The 17,541-nt window shown below is 39.0% G+C and overlaps 1 pseudogene; it reads left to right on the forward strand.

Moving 5' to 3' along the window:
• The first annotated feature begins 3,568 nt into the window (after positions 1 to 3,568).
• Positions 3,569 to 9,966, forward strand: LOC139459070 (toll-like receptor 4; annotated as a pseudogene).
• The last annotated feature ends 7,575 nt before the right edge of the window (positions 9,967 to 17,541 follow it).

Here is a 17,541-nt window from a genome sequence, read left to right on the forward strand (position 1 = left end):
TATAAACCCCTTTGTACAGTAATGGAAAGTAAATGAATGTCTGTATGTGACGAAACCGCATTATCGGTGGTTCGAGAAGGGAGCTAACTCCGTTTGCCTTATCGAAAGTTCGAGGTGGGCCCACATTCGAAACTAAACGCACTTGTTGTTGAGAATATATACTACGTAAACAAACCCGCATAACAAACTCATAATTTGTCTATTTAAAATAAGTATTATGACTTATAATTGGATTAATATGTACAAATAAGATGGCAATACAGCAGAACTCACTTCTACGAACGTCGCCAAACTAGGTCGTGGGGTCTAGGTATTCATGAGTTATTCCTTTTATGGAACAAGTTCTCGGAAACGTTTGAGGCTTGTATCATGTCCGAGATCAATTCAAGTGTAGACATATTTTCAGGCTTATATCGCCACCAACACTTATGATTAGATTGATGTGTTATATTGGAAAAAGTAGAATGAGTGGTATTGCCTCTGTACATTTAATTTGAAGTAGATTTAAGTTCTTGCTTGGTAGCTATTTTTGTAAAACTAGTGTGGTCAGCTATGACTTTCAAACTTCAAAGACTTTTGTGCCTTTCATGGAATTAATGTCACACGAAATGATTTATACTTGTTTCGATCACCATAGATGACGGGAAAGATGTGGGCCCACATTTTAGAAAATGGTTATCAGCACTTAACCAATCTTAGAAGATGTACGGATGGAAACATAAATATATAATGCATTTAAACATTTAATTACGCATACGTTTTACCTTAGGGATAAGCTGGGCATTTAATAGCTGGACCAACAACGAACAGCGTGGGTGACGCCATTACTCGCAAATACGAAAACAACGGACTTAGCTCCCGTTTGAAATAAGGGTGACCCCCCTTTCCCAATATGAACCACTGATAATGCGGTTTCGCCCTGTATGTTTGATGTATGTTGGTAAGTGCAGGTGTATGAGTGTTGTATGTCTGATATGAGTGGCTGTTGTACGATATATTTTTATACATTATTTTACCATAGGCTTTCATTTGTATATAATATTCTACATATGTTTTTCCTTATTATGCAGATTTGTCAGAGGCAACGTTCACCATGCAATCATTGTTACCGGTATTACCAGTACAGGTTTCACCTATCTGGTATGTAATGTCATCTTAGATATTGTATAAGTATTCTATCTTTCATGATTTGTAATTCTTACCAAAATTACATACAGTATGTTCGTTATCACTTTATTATCAGATTGATATATTTTGTATCTGTGTATTGATACATTGATGTATTGTACGGTACGTGTGATGTATTGTGTAAAGTAAAGTAAGCTCTATTTTATTTAAAGAAAGTGATATCTCTATTTTAGAAATTTAAAGAGTAACTATAACATATTGTATATATTTATTAGATTCCATGTTATATTTGCTTATGTTGTACTTTCAATGTTTCAGGCTGAATTAAGTACGTACGTACATTCGTACCTACCAATAAAATAAACGTCATCAGCCTAACCCCCCACAGCCGTTTGTGATTATTTGGTCAGTAGATCACCTACTCTACTATCGGCCAACACAACCATGGTTACAATTACTTCCTTGTTAGAATGGGTTGGCCATCACAAGATAGTGACAAACATGTATTTCACGGAAAATAGTTGTTTATCATGACGTAAACGCCAAAGGTGAACAAATGAGTGAGTATCGTTTTACGCCGCTTCTAGCAATATTCGCGCAATATCACGTCAGGGGATACCAAAAATGGGCTTCAAATATTGTACCCGTGTGGGGAATCGAGCCCGAGTCTTCGGCGTGACGAGCTAACACGTTAACCACTAGGCTACCCCACCGCCTCTTTTGACAAGGCTTCCTGTTCGTGAAAAGTTTACAAAAGAGAATTTTATGTTAACGTTAAACTTGTACAATTCATGTAACTTAATACAATGTTTGTAATGAATACTCTAATAATACAGTTTACGACTTATGCAGGGTTAAAACATCTCAGTTCTGAAGAGCAGCTGAACTGGATAGTGTAGCTATGCAAATTTGCATTAAACCTGTCTGTAGAGCATAACACTGTCAAGACGAGTGAATATACATTTTTAAAATGTTGCTACCTGGAAGTTTAACAGTCATCCGCAGCTGATCTTATAAACTTAAATAGCTTGGCTGAACCAGACTGGGTGAAGATTGTGGGTGAGGTGGTGTGAATATTCATGCTTGGTCAGGTGAAATAGGGCGCTATTGGGAAAATATTGTTTTACGAGTTTCGGCTTTTGAACGCGAAATTGACGAGTATAAGGGACACAATATGACGTCCATAAGTTTTCCACGAGACCGTGTTCTTGAAATGACGTAAACAGTGACGGACTACTTCGACATTACTGGGGGAACCCTTGCGAATTCCCTAGCACAAGTGAATACAGATAGAAGGGCTGTTTCTGATCATTTAGACCCTTAAATCGTAACTCAGGGGTTTCAGCTTACACCAGAGACCTCAAAGTGTTTAACTGCATGATCGTTCACGAATATCCTCGCTACGACCCATCCTAGTGAACAAAACGACGAAATGCACATCTGCGCCTAGACTGACAGTGACAGTCTACAGTTATCTATGAATTTACCTGAGTTTCTATTTGACATTTCTGTCTTCACCTCTCAATGATTGGCCAATTGATCAATGATGACGAAAACATGTGTGTTAGTGTAGCGACAAGTACAGTTACCTTTTACAGCAAGCATGGGTTGCTGAAGACCTGTTCTACTCCGGACCTTCACGGGTCTTTGCTTCATTGGGTTGCTTTATTAGGTTGGTTAGATAGGCAGTTGCTGAGAATGGAAACAATTTTACATCAAGGGTAATGGCATCCATGGCCAACAATAGAACAAAGCAAAACGTTTGACATGACGTGCGCCCCGCACTTGTACCTATAATGCCCCTTGCACTGCTGGGCTCCAGCCAATGTGAGCTGGACGTTCTCAAATACCTCCGTATTTAGAACATAAATTTCCCGCCACTGCACGCGCCCCGCGCGCCTTTGAATTTCGTCTGGCAAAACAAAACGGCCGCAGAAACAAAAATGTTGTGAGGTGAGGTGAGGTGAGGTGAGGTGAGGTGAGGTGAGGTGAGAACGACGTGTTCAGAGGATTATTATGGAGACGTGGATGCACGTGTGTGCGTGTGTGTGTGTGTGTGTGTGTGTGTGTGTGTGTGTGTGTGTGTGTGTGTGTGTGTGTGCTGGTACTGGTTGTATAGTTCTAGCGAACTAAGATGTCATGCCGCAGTGGATACACTGATACACGCGCATCGATCCTGACCATCCATTAAGTCGTCTCTTACCACATGACTAGGTTGCTGTGGACCAATTCTAACCAGGAATATCTTTGTACACTTTCCTGTTTGCATACTCCATGGTCGTCACATCCCTAGTCAAAAGCGCGGAGAGACGTGACGTTTGCGGATCAGACTATTCGGGTGTGATCTACCCTTATATAAACTCTCACTGTCGGATCCCCGACACTACTTAGCGCAGCTGTCACAGGTAACACAACAGAGAAGCTCAACGATGAGTCAATCATGAATCTGGAATTAACAGGTAGGTGGTAGTGTAGCTGATTGTCTTGTGAATGCTGGGTTTGTTTTTTTTGTTTAACGCTGCAGTCAGCAATAGTCCAGCTGTATGACGGCGGTCTGTAAATAATTGAATCTGGACCAGGAAATCCAGTGATTGACATCATGAGCATTTTTCTAAGCAGCTCCGTTACTATGGGATCTTCACGAGGGACTTCGTTGCCGATGGGTATCTAGCCCAGTTGTTAAACCGTTCACATGTCATCCCGAAGATCCGGGATGGTTTCCCAATATTGGAGTGTGACGTTAAACAAACAAAAAATACAATATACTGATATATGTTAAAGTCTGATTTATTCACGAATGGGGCGGTCGGGTAGCCTAGTGGTGAAAGCGTTTGCTCATCACGCTGAAGACCCGGGTTCGATTCCCAAAATGGGTACAATGTGTGAAGCCCATTTCTGGTGTCCCCCTCATACTCAATCAATTATTCACGAATGTTTTCAAAAAAATACCATTAGAGGTTTAGTTCATTGTGGTTCCTTTGCGACATAATACAGATTAATGGGACGTGGATTCATGTTTGCCATATCACAAATATGAGTGAAGAAATCTGATCAAGTAACTACCAATATGAAAAACTGCGAAAGCTAGAGGAAACACACTGTGCCAATCAGCTTCTTTTTTGATCCTCATTGTGATTACACTTCCTCATTGCAGCGTTTCTTCTCTCTACACCTTGATGACCTGACGTACGAAGTGACTAAATCGATAAAGTGAGGCATTAAACAACAGACGAACCAACCTTACAATCAACGAATAGCATTACAACCAGTGGGCGTGTGTGTGTGTGTGTGTGTGTGTGTGTGTGTGTGTGTGTCTGTCTGTCTCTGTGTGTGTCTGTCTGTCTGTCTGTCTGTCTGTGTGTGTGTGTCTGCTTGTACTAGTCCGGACTAATGCCGATTTATAGTGCTAGCGCACTGAGATACCATGCCGCAGTTTAATATGAATACCCCACTCAGACACAGTATACTGACTCCGAGCCGACCATATTTTTGTGTTACCTGATAAATAGAAAACACCAAGTTACTTAATTTCTAACAAATAGCAACTTTTGGTATAATAAATTATTCACAAAAACAATCTGAATCTTCAACTGGATGAAAGTTTAGAATCAAAGCAATGGCGGAAAACAAACAAATCCACGTGCATCGTGATCCCGTAACACTATTTGTACTCTTCAATTATTGGAGGAAATAAGGAATGTCTGTGTGTCTATCTACATGAATATCTAAAATTATTTACACGGATGTATAAATCCTTGTAAACAAATATCTCATTTTCATCCGACTTTGCACATGTTAATTTAATTATTTTAAAATAGTTGATAAACTTTAGGATATTGATGAGCTCAAGTGACACGTTTGGGCGTTGTTTTGTTTCGTTGAACACTACGAATAATAAGGAATATTGATTATATGCAAAATCTGAACTGATATCCTTTCTAGGTAGACGATTCAATAGCAAATTATGCAGATTACGAAAAACAAGAAAACAGCGTTATCACTATGCCCCGACATGGAGCACATTAGAATGTTGTTTGTTCATATAGTAGTGAATAAAAACCTATAAAGAGTCCTATAAGGCCTTAAGAAGAGATAGGCACTTGGGTTGCTTTGTGTCATCAGTAAAATGATTAAATGTGAAATAAAGACACACATATTATTCTCTGGATAAAATAACCAAGTCTTGCTTAGTATCTGTAAGAACATGTTCCCAATGCAGACACTATGCACGAAGTAAACTGAGATGGATCAAGGGCCGTAACTCTTTCAAAAGGTCATTTAAGTATCTCTCAGACAAGCATGCACACTTTCATTCGAGTAACGTTAGTAGTTTCAGAGAAACTAAACACAGTATGCACGAAGTTGAAAATCACGACCATAGCTCTGTAAAACATGAATTTACGACACCAATTTTCAAACTCATATGAGATCATGACCAGTAAAAGCAGTGTGTAAAATTTCATTTCTCTGACTTGAATAGTTTTTGAGAAGATTTGTCCCCTCTAAGAAGCGGACGAACGGAGACACTTTCATACCTACATATTGATGCATACCCGTGAAGATTCGGGGTAGAATAGGTCTTCAGCAATCCTTGCTTTCCGTAAAAGGCGACTTGGTTGCTACATGTCATCGTTTCTCAACTTCTTGCTTAGATGCTAATGATGTCAATCACTGGATTGTCTGGTCCAGATTCGATTATTTAGAGGCCGACGTCACATAGTTGGAATATTGCTGAGTGCGGTGTAAAACAACAAACAAACACGCCCATGCGCCCATTTCGCACAACTTTTGTTGAAGTTGATCATTGCCGATCGACGGTATCTTGACGTATTGCGTGGGACACAATATTACAGTAAAAGCAAAATCATCAGGCAGATACGTGAATCATATATCTTTATATTCTACATTGAACGTTGATCCTTATAAAGCAACAAAAGTTCAAATAAAAGATACAAAGAAACTTGCACGTGGCATGTTGCGTCATCGTCTACCGTTTCCGGGAGCATACAAGGTCAAACGGATTAAATAATAATTATATCGTCAAAGTCACATTGTTATTTCCTATTAGTGGTTCCTACTGGATACTATGTAGTGATTTGTGTTTATTCTGGATGTGTCTTTTCAAAACCATTCGAACTATTTAAAAATTGTACTGTAATTGTTTTGAAACGAAAGAGTATCAGCAACTACCTCTGTCTGTGACCTCACATACGGCGTCCTTTGCATTTTCTGAACTATTGATGTCAGATTTCACGATCTTCATTTTTTATTTTCTCTCGTCATATTAAACAGAAATTGACAAATTAAACATTCTTCGATGAAGATTGGTTGGTTGGTTTGTTTTTTAATGCCGCACACAGCAATATCCCAACTATAAGATCGTCAACTTTCGCCAAGGCATATATATGTAGTTGGTTTGTTTAACGCCGCACTCAGCAATAGTACAGCTACGGCGGTCTCTAAAAAAATCGAGTCTGGACCAGACAATCCAGTTATTAACCGCAATTTGGATCGTTGACATGCATCAACCAAGTCAGTGAGCCTGACCACCCGATCCCGTTAGTCGCCTTTTACGACAAGCATAGTCACCTTTTACGACAAGCATGGGTTGCTGAAGACCTATTCTACCCCGGAAGCATATATATGTAGGCAGTGTAAACTTTGTTGATGTTAAAATAGCAATACGTTATGCTGTGGTCGGGCTCAGCGCGCAATGATTTTCGTACGTCTGTTAGAATCACTTCACGGGATTTGTATTTTCGTATATCGTAAATATTCAAAAGAAACTTAGGATTGGTAAATATTAATAACTTAAAGTCATTTATTGTTTCCTGCAAATTTAATTACATGACAAATCAGATTAACCCGGTTGTTCTGCTTTCTGCAACTGACATGATGACCTCGAAAATTACGTTCATATTCTGTTTAACTTTTGGAGAATATATTTACTGAAATTGGGCATTATTTACCATCGAGCTGTTATTTGCCAAACAAAATTGACATTATATTCAGTTAAAATTAAGATATTGGAGATATGTTTATTGAACTCAATTTCCACAAATTTAACTATTTAAACAGGTTACTGATATTAAATGCATACCACCTTCAGTAATGTAATTCAGGTCAGTTTAAGTAAATTTACAAATTTTAAGTTCACTTTGGTTTTGTTTGTTGTTTAACGACTGTTTGAAATCGTCCACTCTCTTTACAGTGCCTTCTGCTAAACCAATACAGCAGGCTAAAGGTTAAACAATAAACTGTGAAATTGAAGGTCGTATATAATATATTATTTCATTTGTTTCAGATTTGGTTAAAAACATAATTTTGCATTAAACCTTATTCAATGTCACAGGAACTTTTGTTGTTCAGTATATATATGCACATTACAATTGTATTGACAGGAATGATGCCAGTCAAGTTCTGCTGTGTGCTTTGGGTTGTAATTCCGAATCTGATGACATTACAGTGTTCCCCGGTGCAACATTCCGACCTTCAGAAATGCAACATTTCCCATGCAGCCAATGAAACAACAGTGGACTGCTCAAGTTGTGGTTTCAGCAGAGTCCCTCGAGGTTTTCCCAGAAACACAACAGAACTTAACCTGGGTAACAACAACTTATCAAGCCTCCGAAATGGATCACTGCCCTACCTTCCCTCATTACATACGCTGCTTGTGAATGATAACAACATAGAGTTTCTGGAGGAAGGTGCTCTGCAAAACGAACCTGCCCTTCAACAACTAAACTTAGATGGGAATAGATTTAACTTTACCTATTCCTCTCTTCCTCTTGGGACATTTCAAAACCTGACATCCATGACAACACTCCGTGTGAGCAGAATGAAGATGCAGTTTTCATCATTGACATATCCTGACGCTACATTTGCTGATCTTCGCTATCTCGAGTCACTGGTTATTGATGGGGCTGGGGAACCCGTTTTTGGACCTGGCTTTGCACAACTGAAGAGGCTACGGAGTCTCAGTTTTGGATCACCTTGCCTTATTAGACGTTTAGGGAAAGGCTCCTTTGTGAACTTCAGGGAAGCACCTGTCAGCAACCTATCATTGTCAGGGTGTTATGATTTTATATCTTTAGACGACAATGTCTACCTCCCTTTTGCCTATCTGAGATTCCTATTTGCGAGAGACACCACTCCCTTTGGACTGCATCCGTCTTTATTAAGCTTAAAAGGAATGAGTGGAAGAAATATGTCCGAAATAGTCTTCTCAAATGTCAAGAGATATGATACCACCATTAACGGTGTAATGCACAATCAAACACTCGTGCTCACGTCTGAAATGACCCGTTACCTTGTAACCATATGTGTTGAGCGACTGATTCTTAGAGATAATAACATAGTGGTAATCGAAACTAGTGCGCTATTTCATGAACCATTTCAAAGCTGTCTAAGATATTTTGACCTCAGACAAAATGCTGTAGCTGGTGTGCCCAAGTGGCTGTTTCTTCTCCCTGAACTTGTTAACCTTGTTGTACTGGATGTGTCAGGGCAGTCCCATCATTTGTATCTATGTGATGGACAAGAACAACATTCCATAGACGTACTTGGGGAATCATGGAGAAACATGACATTCTATCTTCCTCCATTATTGGAGAAACTTTTATTGAGTGGGTCAGGTTCACATGAAAGACATTAAAGGGATCTAACATATGTTTTCATGGAGGTGAACACTTGACATATTTGGATCTTTCTTATTCTGCCTTGATATATATTTATGGGGTAAAGCATGTAAAATATCTTGATTTTACAGGGAATTTCTTTCAAAAAATACCGTTGACATTTTTTCAACCATTCCCAAACGTCATGATACTGTATCTAAACAATGTTCACTTTGATACTGATTTAATGTCTAATATGAGTTCCCGGACACTGTTTATTCCGCTCGAAAACGTCCGTTCATTAGATATATCCTTTAACTCTTTACACAAAATGTATACACATATATTCAGGGATCTTAAGACTTTGAAATGTTTGAACTTAAGCCATAATGTGTTTGAAGATGTCCCTATCGAATTGTCTGGAATGTTAAACATCACTCATATTGATCTTTCATTTAATTCTATCAGTGTTCTTAGCGCAAATACAAGAACAATGTAAGATGAAACGGCAGTTGATTCCCCGCAGATTTCACTTGACCTTCATGGAAACGTGGATAATTGACACAGATGTCCAGTTTCGACGCTTTGACTCGTACAGCTGCCTCAACACGGAGGGTCAGCTCATCAAACTTTCAAACATTACTAGTTCCTTAGGGAGACACTGGAGATATTGCTACGCTAGATCTTGGCTTGCCTTTTCGGTTTGTTTGATGTCTATTCTGATTTCTGGTCTTGTTATTTGTCATTTGATATTGAAAAATGCAATCTCTTTAAAATACTGGATGTTGAGATTAATAGCGTTCGATTATTGTGTGCCATGCAGACAAGATTATCAGTATGACATATTTATTTACTATTCTCAACATGATGATTTTCAGTGGGTGTGTACCACCTTTCTACAGAAGATGGAGGTTGAGAGAGGTCTGCGACTGTGTATTCCAGACAGAGACTTCGAAGTGGGCGTTTGTGCAGCTGAGGAAATTCTTAACTGTATTCACAACAGCTGGAGTTGTGTTCTTTTACACTGTCATCTGGGATCTATGCATCCAACAATAACATGCCTAAGAGACTAATGCTTCTATATTCGGACGCTATTTTAGGTAACCAGCTCCCTCCAGTACTCACTCAGCTACTGGATGGAGATGGTGTGTTTGTTCTGGAGGACTTGGAGGCAAACAACGCCTGGCAACGACTCTTTGAACATGTTTTGAGATGGATCTGAAAGTACGTCCTCCAGACGTATGTCTGCTATTTCAAAAATTATTTTTGATGTGCTTGAGGTTATTAAACAATAATAAATATAATATTAGCTAATAAAATAACATATACCATAAACATTTATATCTCTATGCTATTGTTTTCCAATGGGCAGATCAATAGGGCAGTTATCACTAAATGTTGTTACCATAGATATAGCAACATCTCTGTTTTCAAAGTTTCAGGATACTTAAAAAGTGACAAGCAAATATCATTTGAAGTTTACTGAGAGAACAATACTTGAAATGCTGGACTTCCTCATATGAATTTATATACTCTTAAAAAAAGAAACGCAATACGGATATTGTTGGCCATAAATGCAAACTTAGCGGACCAAGATCAACATGATCACACCAAAGACAAGCAAACCATTAGTCGGGAAACACGTACGATTTGGAAAAACGCACCCATTGCATTAACAAAAGGGAAATGGAGCTGCAGCAGCACCATAAACGGTATTAAAGTGCAGGGTTTTTGATTGCCTGGCATCTGCGTCAATCGAACAGTGACAGTTCAACAACATGCCAAGATTAACAGAAGTGCAAAGAAACAACGTCAAAGGCCGCTTGCAGGCACGGGAATCCCGATCAGCTGTAGCCAGGGTTTTAAATGTAGCGCCCCGCACTATCACAAGGCTATGGGATCGGTTTCAACATCATGGATCAACATGTAATTGACCAAGGTCGGGGCGACCATGAGTAACCACCCCCTGCCCAAAATCGCTACATCCGACTGCCCCACCTGCATGAAAGGACGACCACAGCCACCTCAACCGCACACGGATTGCGCAGAACCTCCGACCAGACCGTACGGAACAGTTTAAGATCAGCAGGTCCAGTTCGACCAGTCATATTGACATCGTCAACATCGACTGCATTGGTGTCGTCAACACAGTGTATGGCCTCAACTGCGATGAAGAGATGTCTGGTTAAGCGACGTATCACGATTTCTCCTCCATCTCGGGGATGGTAGAGCACGGGTCTACAGACGTCGGGAGAACGTTACGCCGGAAACTGCGTACAGGAAGTGGACAGGTTTGGTGAAGTTAGCATTATGATGTAGGCCGCTATCTCTCATCATGGCAGGACAGGTTTGGTCCATACCTAGGGCAATCTTAAGGCTCAACGATACGTCTCCTACCACACGTTCTCCCGATTGCAGCCAAAGGCAACGGTGTATTCCAGCAAGACAACGCTCGATCGCATACAGCACGGATCATATGAGCCTGTCTACACAACAACAATGTTGATGTTCTCCCCTGGCCCTCCAGATCTCCGGATTTGAACCCGATAGAGCACCTGTGGGATGAATTGGATCGACGGCTACGCTGACGTCAACCACAACCCCAGACATTGCAGCAGTTGGCTTTTGCGTTGCAGGCTGAGTGGGCTATCATTCCCCAAAATGTGATTTGCATACTCCTCACTTCCATGGGCAGGAGATATCAGGCCACTATTGATTCCAACGGGGGACATACGCGTTATTGATGGTGGCTGACCTTAACCTTGGACTTTTCCTATGTACCGATAACTGAGATGACTACAATCTCTATGTGTTCTCTCCACACCATTTTGGCTCAATACCTTGTACGTTTCCTCGTTTAAATGTATTTTCCTACCTCACACAAATCTGGCTTGGCGTTTCTTTTTTTGAAGAGTATAACATCTGCGATAACATGTTTGTTGATTAACGCCGCACTCATCAATATGACGGCGGTCTGCCTTCTCAAACCGGCTCATCTGTATCATATTGCGATCTATGCATAGCAGTATATAGCTTGGAACTTCAGCACAAACTATACAATAGTCAACTTTCCCATCATGTCGAACACTATTCCTGCCCTTGGTGTCAACATTTCACAACCTATGAGGAACAATTCTACGACAATTTCAAAGAGCGTCATCATTATGACTCTTGCTCAAAAGTTGTTTTATCAAAGTTACAACCTTCAAGACATCAGTATAAGAATCCGGTTCGCACCGACTATAGTTCTTTCCAGGACCACACCCGAGCCAGTGGGTTTCACCAAGGTGGTAAACGTCTAAGACTTACATCACTTTGTGCTTTCCTCCACATTAAGATGACATGGCGTGATAGAAAAACTGAAATAATGTTAAAAGCCACGTTAAATCCTTCATAAACACATGCTCAAGACGTAGTCGGAATTGTAAAGACCTTAGTAAATCGTATAAACGTCGGATAAAACACCTTCCGAAATATATATTCCGCTCTCCGGGCGGACGCTCTACCACTAGACCACGGAGGCGGTCCCTTGACAAAGTGGAAAATGTACTGAGATTGACTGACACTATATTTACCTTACAGATGGCCCGATGCCTGTTGCCCTATGACGGACATATTGATGGCTATATGCCCCCCTCATTATATGTCGGGGGGATAAAAATGCAGATCAGTTATTAACTGATAAAACGGATATTGCAAATAAACTGGGTATAACTCAAGCATTCCTCCTCGTCTAACTATGTACCTAAATTTCAAAGATACCAAAAGCAGCAGGAAAAGAAAACTATTAATTTTATTTCAGATAACGGGGAAGATTATAATGAAGTCTTTTTAGTTCATGAGCTCCATACTGCCCTTGGGCAAGCATATGATACTGCTTCAGGAGCTGATAACATACCTTATCAACTCCTGAAACATTTACCAGAATCATGTTTAAAAACTCTACTGTTAATATATGATGATATTTGGACATCCGGTAAAGTTCCTTCTTCTAGGCATGATGCCATCGTCGTTCCCATACCCAAACCTGGACGGGATCATACCGATCCATCAAATTATAGACCAATTTCATTGACTAGTTGCGTTTGCAAAGCCATGGAACGCATGGTCAATAATAGATTAACATGGTACTTGGAATCTAATAACTTAATCACAAATATTCAAAGTGGATTCCGTAAAAATCGCAGTACCATTGACCATTTAGTTCGATTGGAGTCATTCGTGAAGAATGCGATTGTTAACAAACAGCATGCATATGACACTACATGGAAGCACGGTATTTTAAAAGATTTACATGACTTGGGATTGCGAGGCCGTTTGCCTCAATTTATCCAAGTTTTTAATTGACAGACAATTTCAGGTCCGCGTGGGTTCAACCCTGTCTGATCATTATCATCAGGATCAGAGCGTCCAACAAGGCAGTATCTTGTCTGTCAATTTATTTAGTATAAAAATATGTAGTCTTTCAGAGATTTTAAGTGATTCAGTTGATGGTTCACTTTTCGTGGATGATTTTTTCTTGTCGAGGTAAAAATATGCAGACAATAGAGAGACAGTTACAAATCTGTCTCAATAAAGTTCAAAAGCGGTCCCTTGAAAATGGACTTAAGTTTTCCATATCAAAAACTAATTGTACACATTTTTGCAGAAAATATAAGCCGCATAAGGACCCAGAACTCTTTTGAAACGGCACCCCTATCAAAGTGGTTAAGGAGGCCAAGTTCTTGGTACTTATTTTCGACAGCCATCTAACTTTCATACCGCATATAAAATACCTTAAAACTAAATGTCTGAAGGCTCTCGATTTATTATAAGTAGTTTCTAACTCTAAGTGGGGAGGGGATCAAACAACTCTCTTACACTTGTATAGATCACTAATCCGTTCCAAACTTGATTACGGCTCTATCGTATATGGTGAAGCATGTAAAAGTAATTTCCAAATCTGGATACTATCCATCATCAGGGCCTGATGCTTTGTCTAGGAGCCTTCAGGACTTCTCCCATTCAAAGTAAATATATTGAAGCAGATGAGCCATCCCTTAAAAAACGACGTCTGAAATTATCCTTACAGTACATCAGTAAATTATATTCTAATCAGTCAAATCCAGCTTTTAAATGCATATTCCATCCTCTTTACGAAGATCTTTACAATAAGAAATCATCCATCACCCCACCCCTCGGAATTTAGAATAAAATCGGCCATATCGGATTCTAATATTAAACTTCAAGATATAGCTCCTACTCCACTTTTTTTTCTTCTCCTCCTTGGCAATTGGTAAAGCCAGAGGCAGACCTTACATTAACAAAACTGAAGAAATCAGACAGTATTCTTGTTGGTTGAGACACACTTATGACACTTATAAATCTATATTTACTAATGGATCCAAGGATGGTGGTGCTATTGCTAGTGCCACTGTCATTGGATCCAGAACAATATCTTCACGATTACTAGATAACAGTTCCATCCTTACAGCAGAAGCAAACGCCATTTTTACAGCACTAAAATATACCAACAACCAATCTAAACTTAAACAGTTCATTATTTTCACTTTCATGCCTTCAGGCAATTAAAAATATGTCATTTAAATATCCACTTTTAATCTCAATTCTTGAATTATTAAATGATCTTGCTACTGGCCAATATGACATCGTCTTTTTCTGGTTACCCAGCATGGTAACACAATCGCCGATGCTGCTGCAAAAGCAGCACTCAACAAATCTGTGACACCACTTCTTATTCCATACACTGATAATAAACCTGTTATTAGATCTTACATCCGTGATCTGATGCAAAAGAAGTGGGACACTCAAGAAGGTACAAAATTACATCAAATTAAACCAAATACCGGTTACACCTACTTGGGCTGTCAGTCCAGATTTGAAGAGGTCATTATGCGACGATGTCGTATTGGCCACAACATATATACGTACGGATATTTATGAGAGAGAGAGAGAGAGAGAGAGAGAGAGAGAGAGAGAGAGAGAGAGAGAGAGAGAGAGAGTTTAAAGTCACATCGGCAATATTTCAGCCATATAGTGACTAAATCAAGTTATAAAGTAATAATACATATATATAGACATTAAAATCTGTCGATAAAGGACAGTAAAAGCACTAGACTATCACAGATGTAGATTTAAAACTAGCATAGCATCATAAAATTTGAACAATTCATACAGTACACAATAAAAATGGGCTATAGATCACCAATAACCAAAGGTAGGTCACCATACTAGGGACCATGCGGACTTACGGTACATCTGCTTCCTGCATGGTACCCCAGCAGGATTTACAATATCCCTATGGCCACTGGTGATAGCTAGTAAGTTTTAGCAAAATCATTTAAAAACAACAAGAATTCTACGATTAAAAACATGGAAATGAAACATACTTTGAATGAAGTGGGACAATTATTTTACGTTACTTCAACCCCCTTTGAAGGTACAGCCACCAACAATCTCAGTTATCGAATCATTCTACCTAATTAAAATCACATACTTTTTACAATAAATATAATCAAAATATATCTATTAATTAAATTTCTTTTAAAAATCCAAGAATTAAATGAGAGCTTACATTAAAAAGATCCTTTATGGATGAAACCTGGAACTAATTATCCCTTGTGATGGAAAAATCTATACAGTGAAGCAGGACATGCTTGACTGATCCTTTCATCACAAGGGATACAGAATGGAGGATCTTCACCTTGCAAAAAATACTCATGTGTATAACCCGAATGGCCAATACGACATCGTCGCATAATGACCTCTTCAAATCTGGACTGACAACCCAAGTAAGTGTTACCAATAGTTGTTTTTATTGCATGTAATTAATTTGTACCTACTTGGGTGTCCCACTTCTTCTGCATTAAATCTTTGATATAGTTCCTAATGAAAGGCTTGTAGTCACTGTATGGTATCAGAAGTGGTGTCACAGCATCAGCCATAGTGTTACCCGTGATTCCAACATGACTGGGCAACCAGCAAAAGACGATGTCGTATTGGCCAGTAGCAAGATCATTTTATAGTTCTAAAATATCTTGAATAAATGGATGACGTGAAGAGCTAGATTTGATTGCCTGTAGACAAGAAAGTGAATCTGAAAAGATGAACTGTTTATTGCTAGATTGGTCTTTAATATATTCCAAAGCCGTTAAAATCGCTTTGGCTTCAGCTGTGAAAATTGAGCTATGGTCAGGTAATCGGGATGATATAGTTTTGGATCCAATGACAGCAGCACTGGAGACTGTGCTACCATCCTTGGATCCATCTGTAAAAATGGAACGGTGGGATTTACTTCTAACTTGTATATATTCTTGTTGATATATTAACTGATTTGTGTCTGGTTTTTTTAAAATTGAGAAAGGGTAAAGTCCACCTCCGGTCTGATAAGTTACCAAGGAGGAGAAGACAGAAGCCTGAAAGGAGAAATAATATCAAAATAAATATTTGCAGCTGTAATGTGGGGTTTAATCCGAATAGCCTAGTGGTGGGACCAGCTTAGGCTCACTATGAACAAGTTCTTCATAAATGGGTTGAAATATACAGTTATATGCAGGGTTTAACGTGTTAGAACGTAATTTTGCAATGTATTGAAGCGATAATTTGATACGCCGTTGCTTCAACGAAGGTTCATCAGCTTCTACATATAAGCTATCCACAGGAGACGTTCGATATGCGCCAAGACATAGTCTTAGGCCCTGATGGTGAATTGAATCTAATTGTTGTAAATTGCTCTTAAAGGCTCAATCATAAACGATGGAGCCATAATCTAATTTAGAGCGGATCAGAGACGTATACAAGTGGAGGAGGGTTGTCTGATCACCTCCCCACTTTGTATTGGCAACAAGTTTCAACAAATCTAGAGCCTTCAGGCATTTAGTTTTGAGATAATTAATATGTGACTTAAAAGTAAAATTTTGATCGAAAATGAGACCCAGGAACTTGGCCTCTTTTACAACCTTGATAGGAGTGCCATGTAAAAATAACTCTGGATCCTTCTGGTGCTTGTATTTCCTTCAAAAATGGATACAATTGGTCTTAACTTTGGAAAATTTAAAACCATTTTAAAAACACCATTTTTCGATTTTGTTGAGACATAGCTGAAACTGTCTCTCGATGGTACGCATATTTTTGCCACATGAAATATCAAAATCGTCCACAAAAAGTGAACCATCAATGGAATCATTTTGAGAAGTAAATCAACCCTCTTCTTTTCATGTTGTTTCTGATATTTTTGAAACGGAATCATTTTGAGAAGTAAATCAACCCTCTTCTTTTCATGTTGTTTCTGATATTTTTGAAACTTAGGATCATAGTTTGACGACGAAGAATGTTTGGTCAGCGTTTCGCCTAATTTATTGGCAATGTCCGATTTATCTGTTAAAAGATGGTCACCTTTCTTGAGATGGTGGACAGTCGATTTTGACCCTTTGCCTTTAATTTTTGCTATCATGTTCCACACCTTTGATATTGGTGTGCGAGAATTAATTTTAGAGACATAGTTCCTCCAAGACTTACAAAGGTGAGGATGCTCCGTTTTGTATCCCTTGTGATGAAAGAATCACGGTCAAGCATGTCCTGCTTGACTGCATTGATTTTTCCATCACAAGGGATAAATATTTCAGTGTCAAAACAGTTAAGGACCCTTTTAATGATGTTAATTCCCATTTAATATTAAGCTTTTAAAAAGAAATCGAACTTGTCCATCAATTTTGATGTACTGAATGTATTCTTTTATAAATTGGTAGCGCTAAATAATAACTTAGATTGTAGGTGGCTGTACCCTCGAGGGGGGTTG

Source organism: Haliotis cracherodii, unplaced genomic scaffold, assembly GCF_022045235.1.
Source record: "Haliotis cracherodii isolate W230 unplaced genomic scaffold, xgHalCrac1.p SCAF_13, whole genome shotgun sequence".
NCBI classification, from domain to species: domain Eukaryota; kingdom Metazoa; phylum Mollusca; class Gastropoda; order Lepetellida; family Haliotidae; genus Haliotis; species Haliotis cracherodii.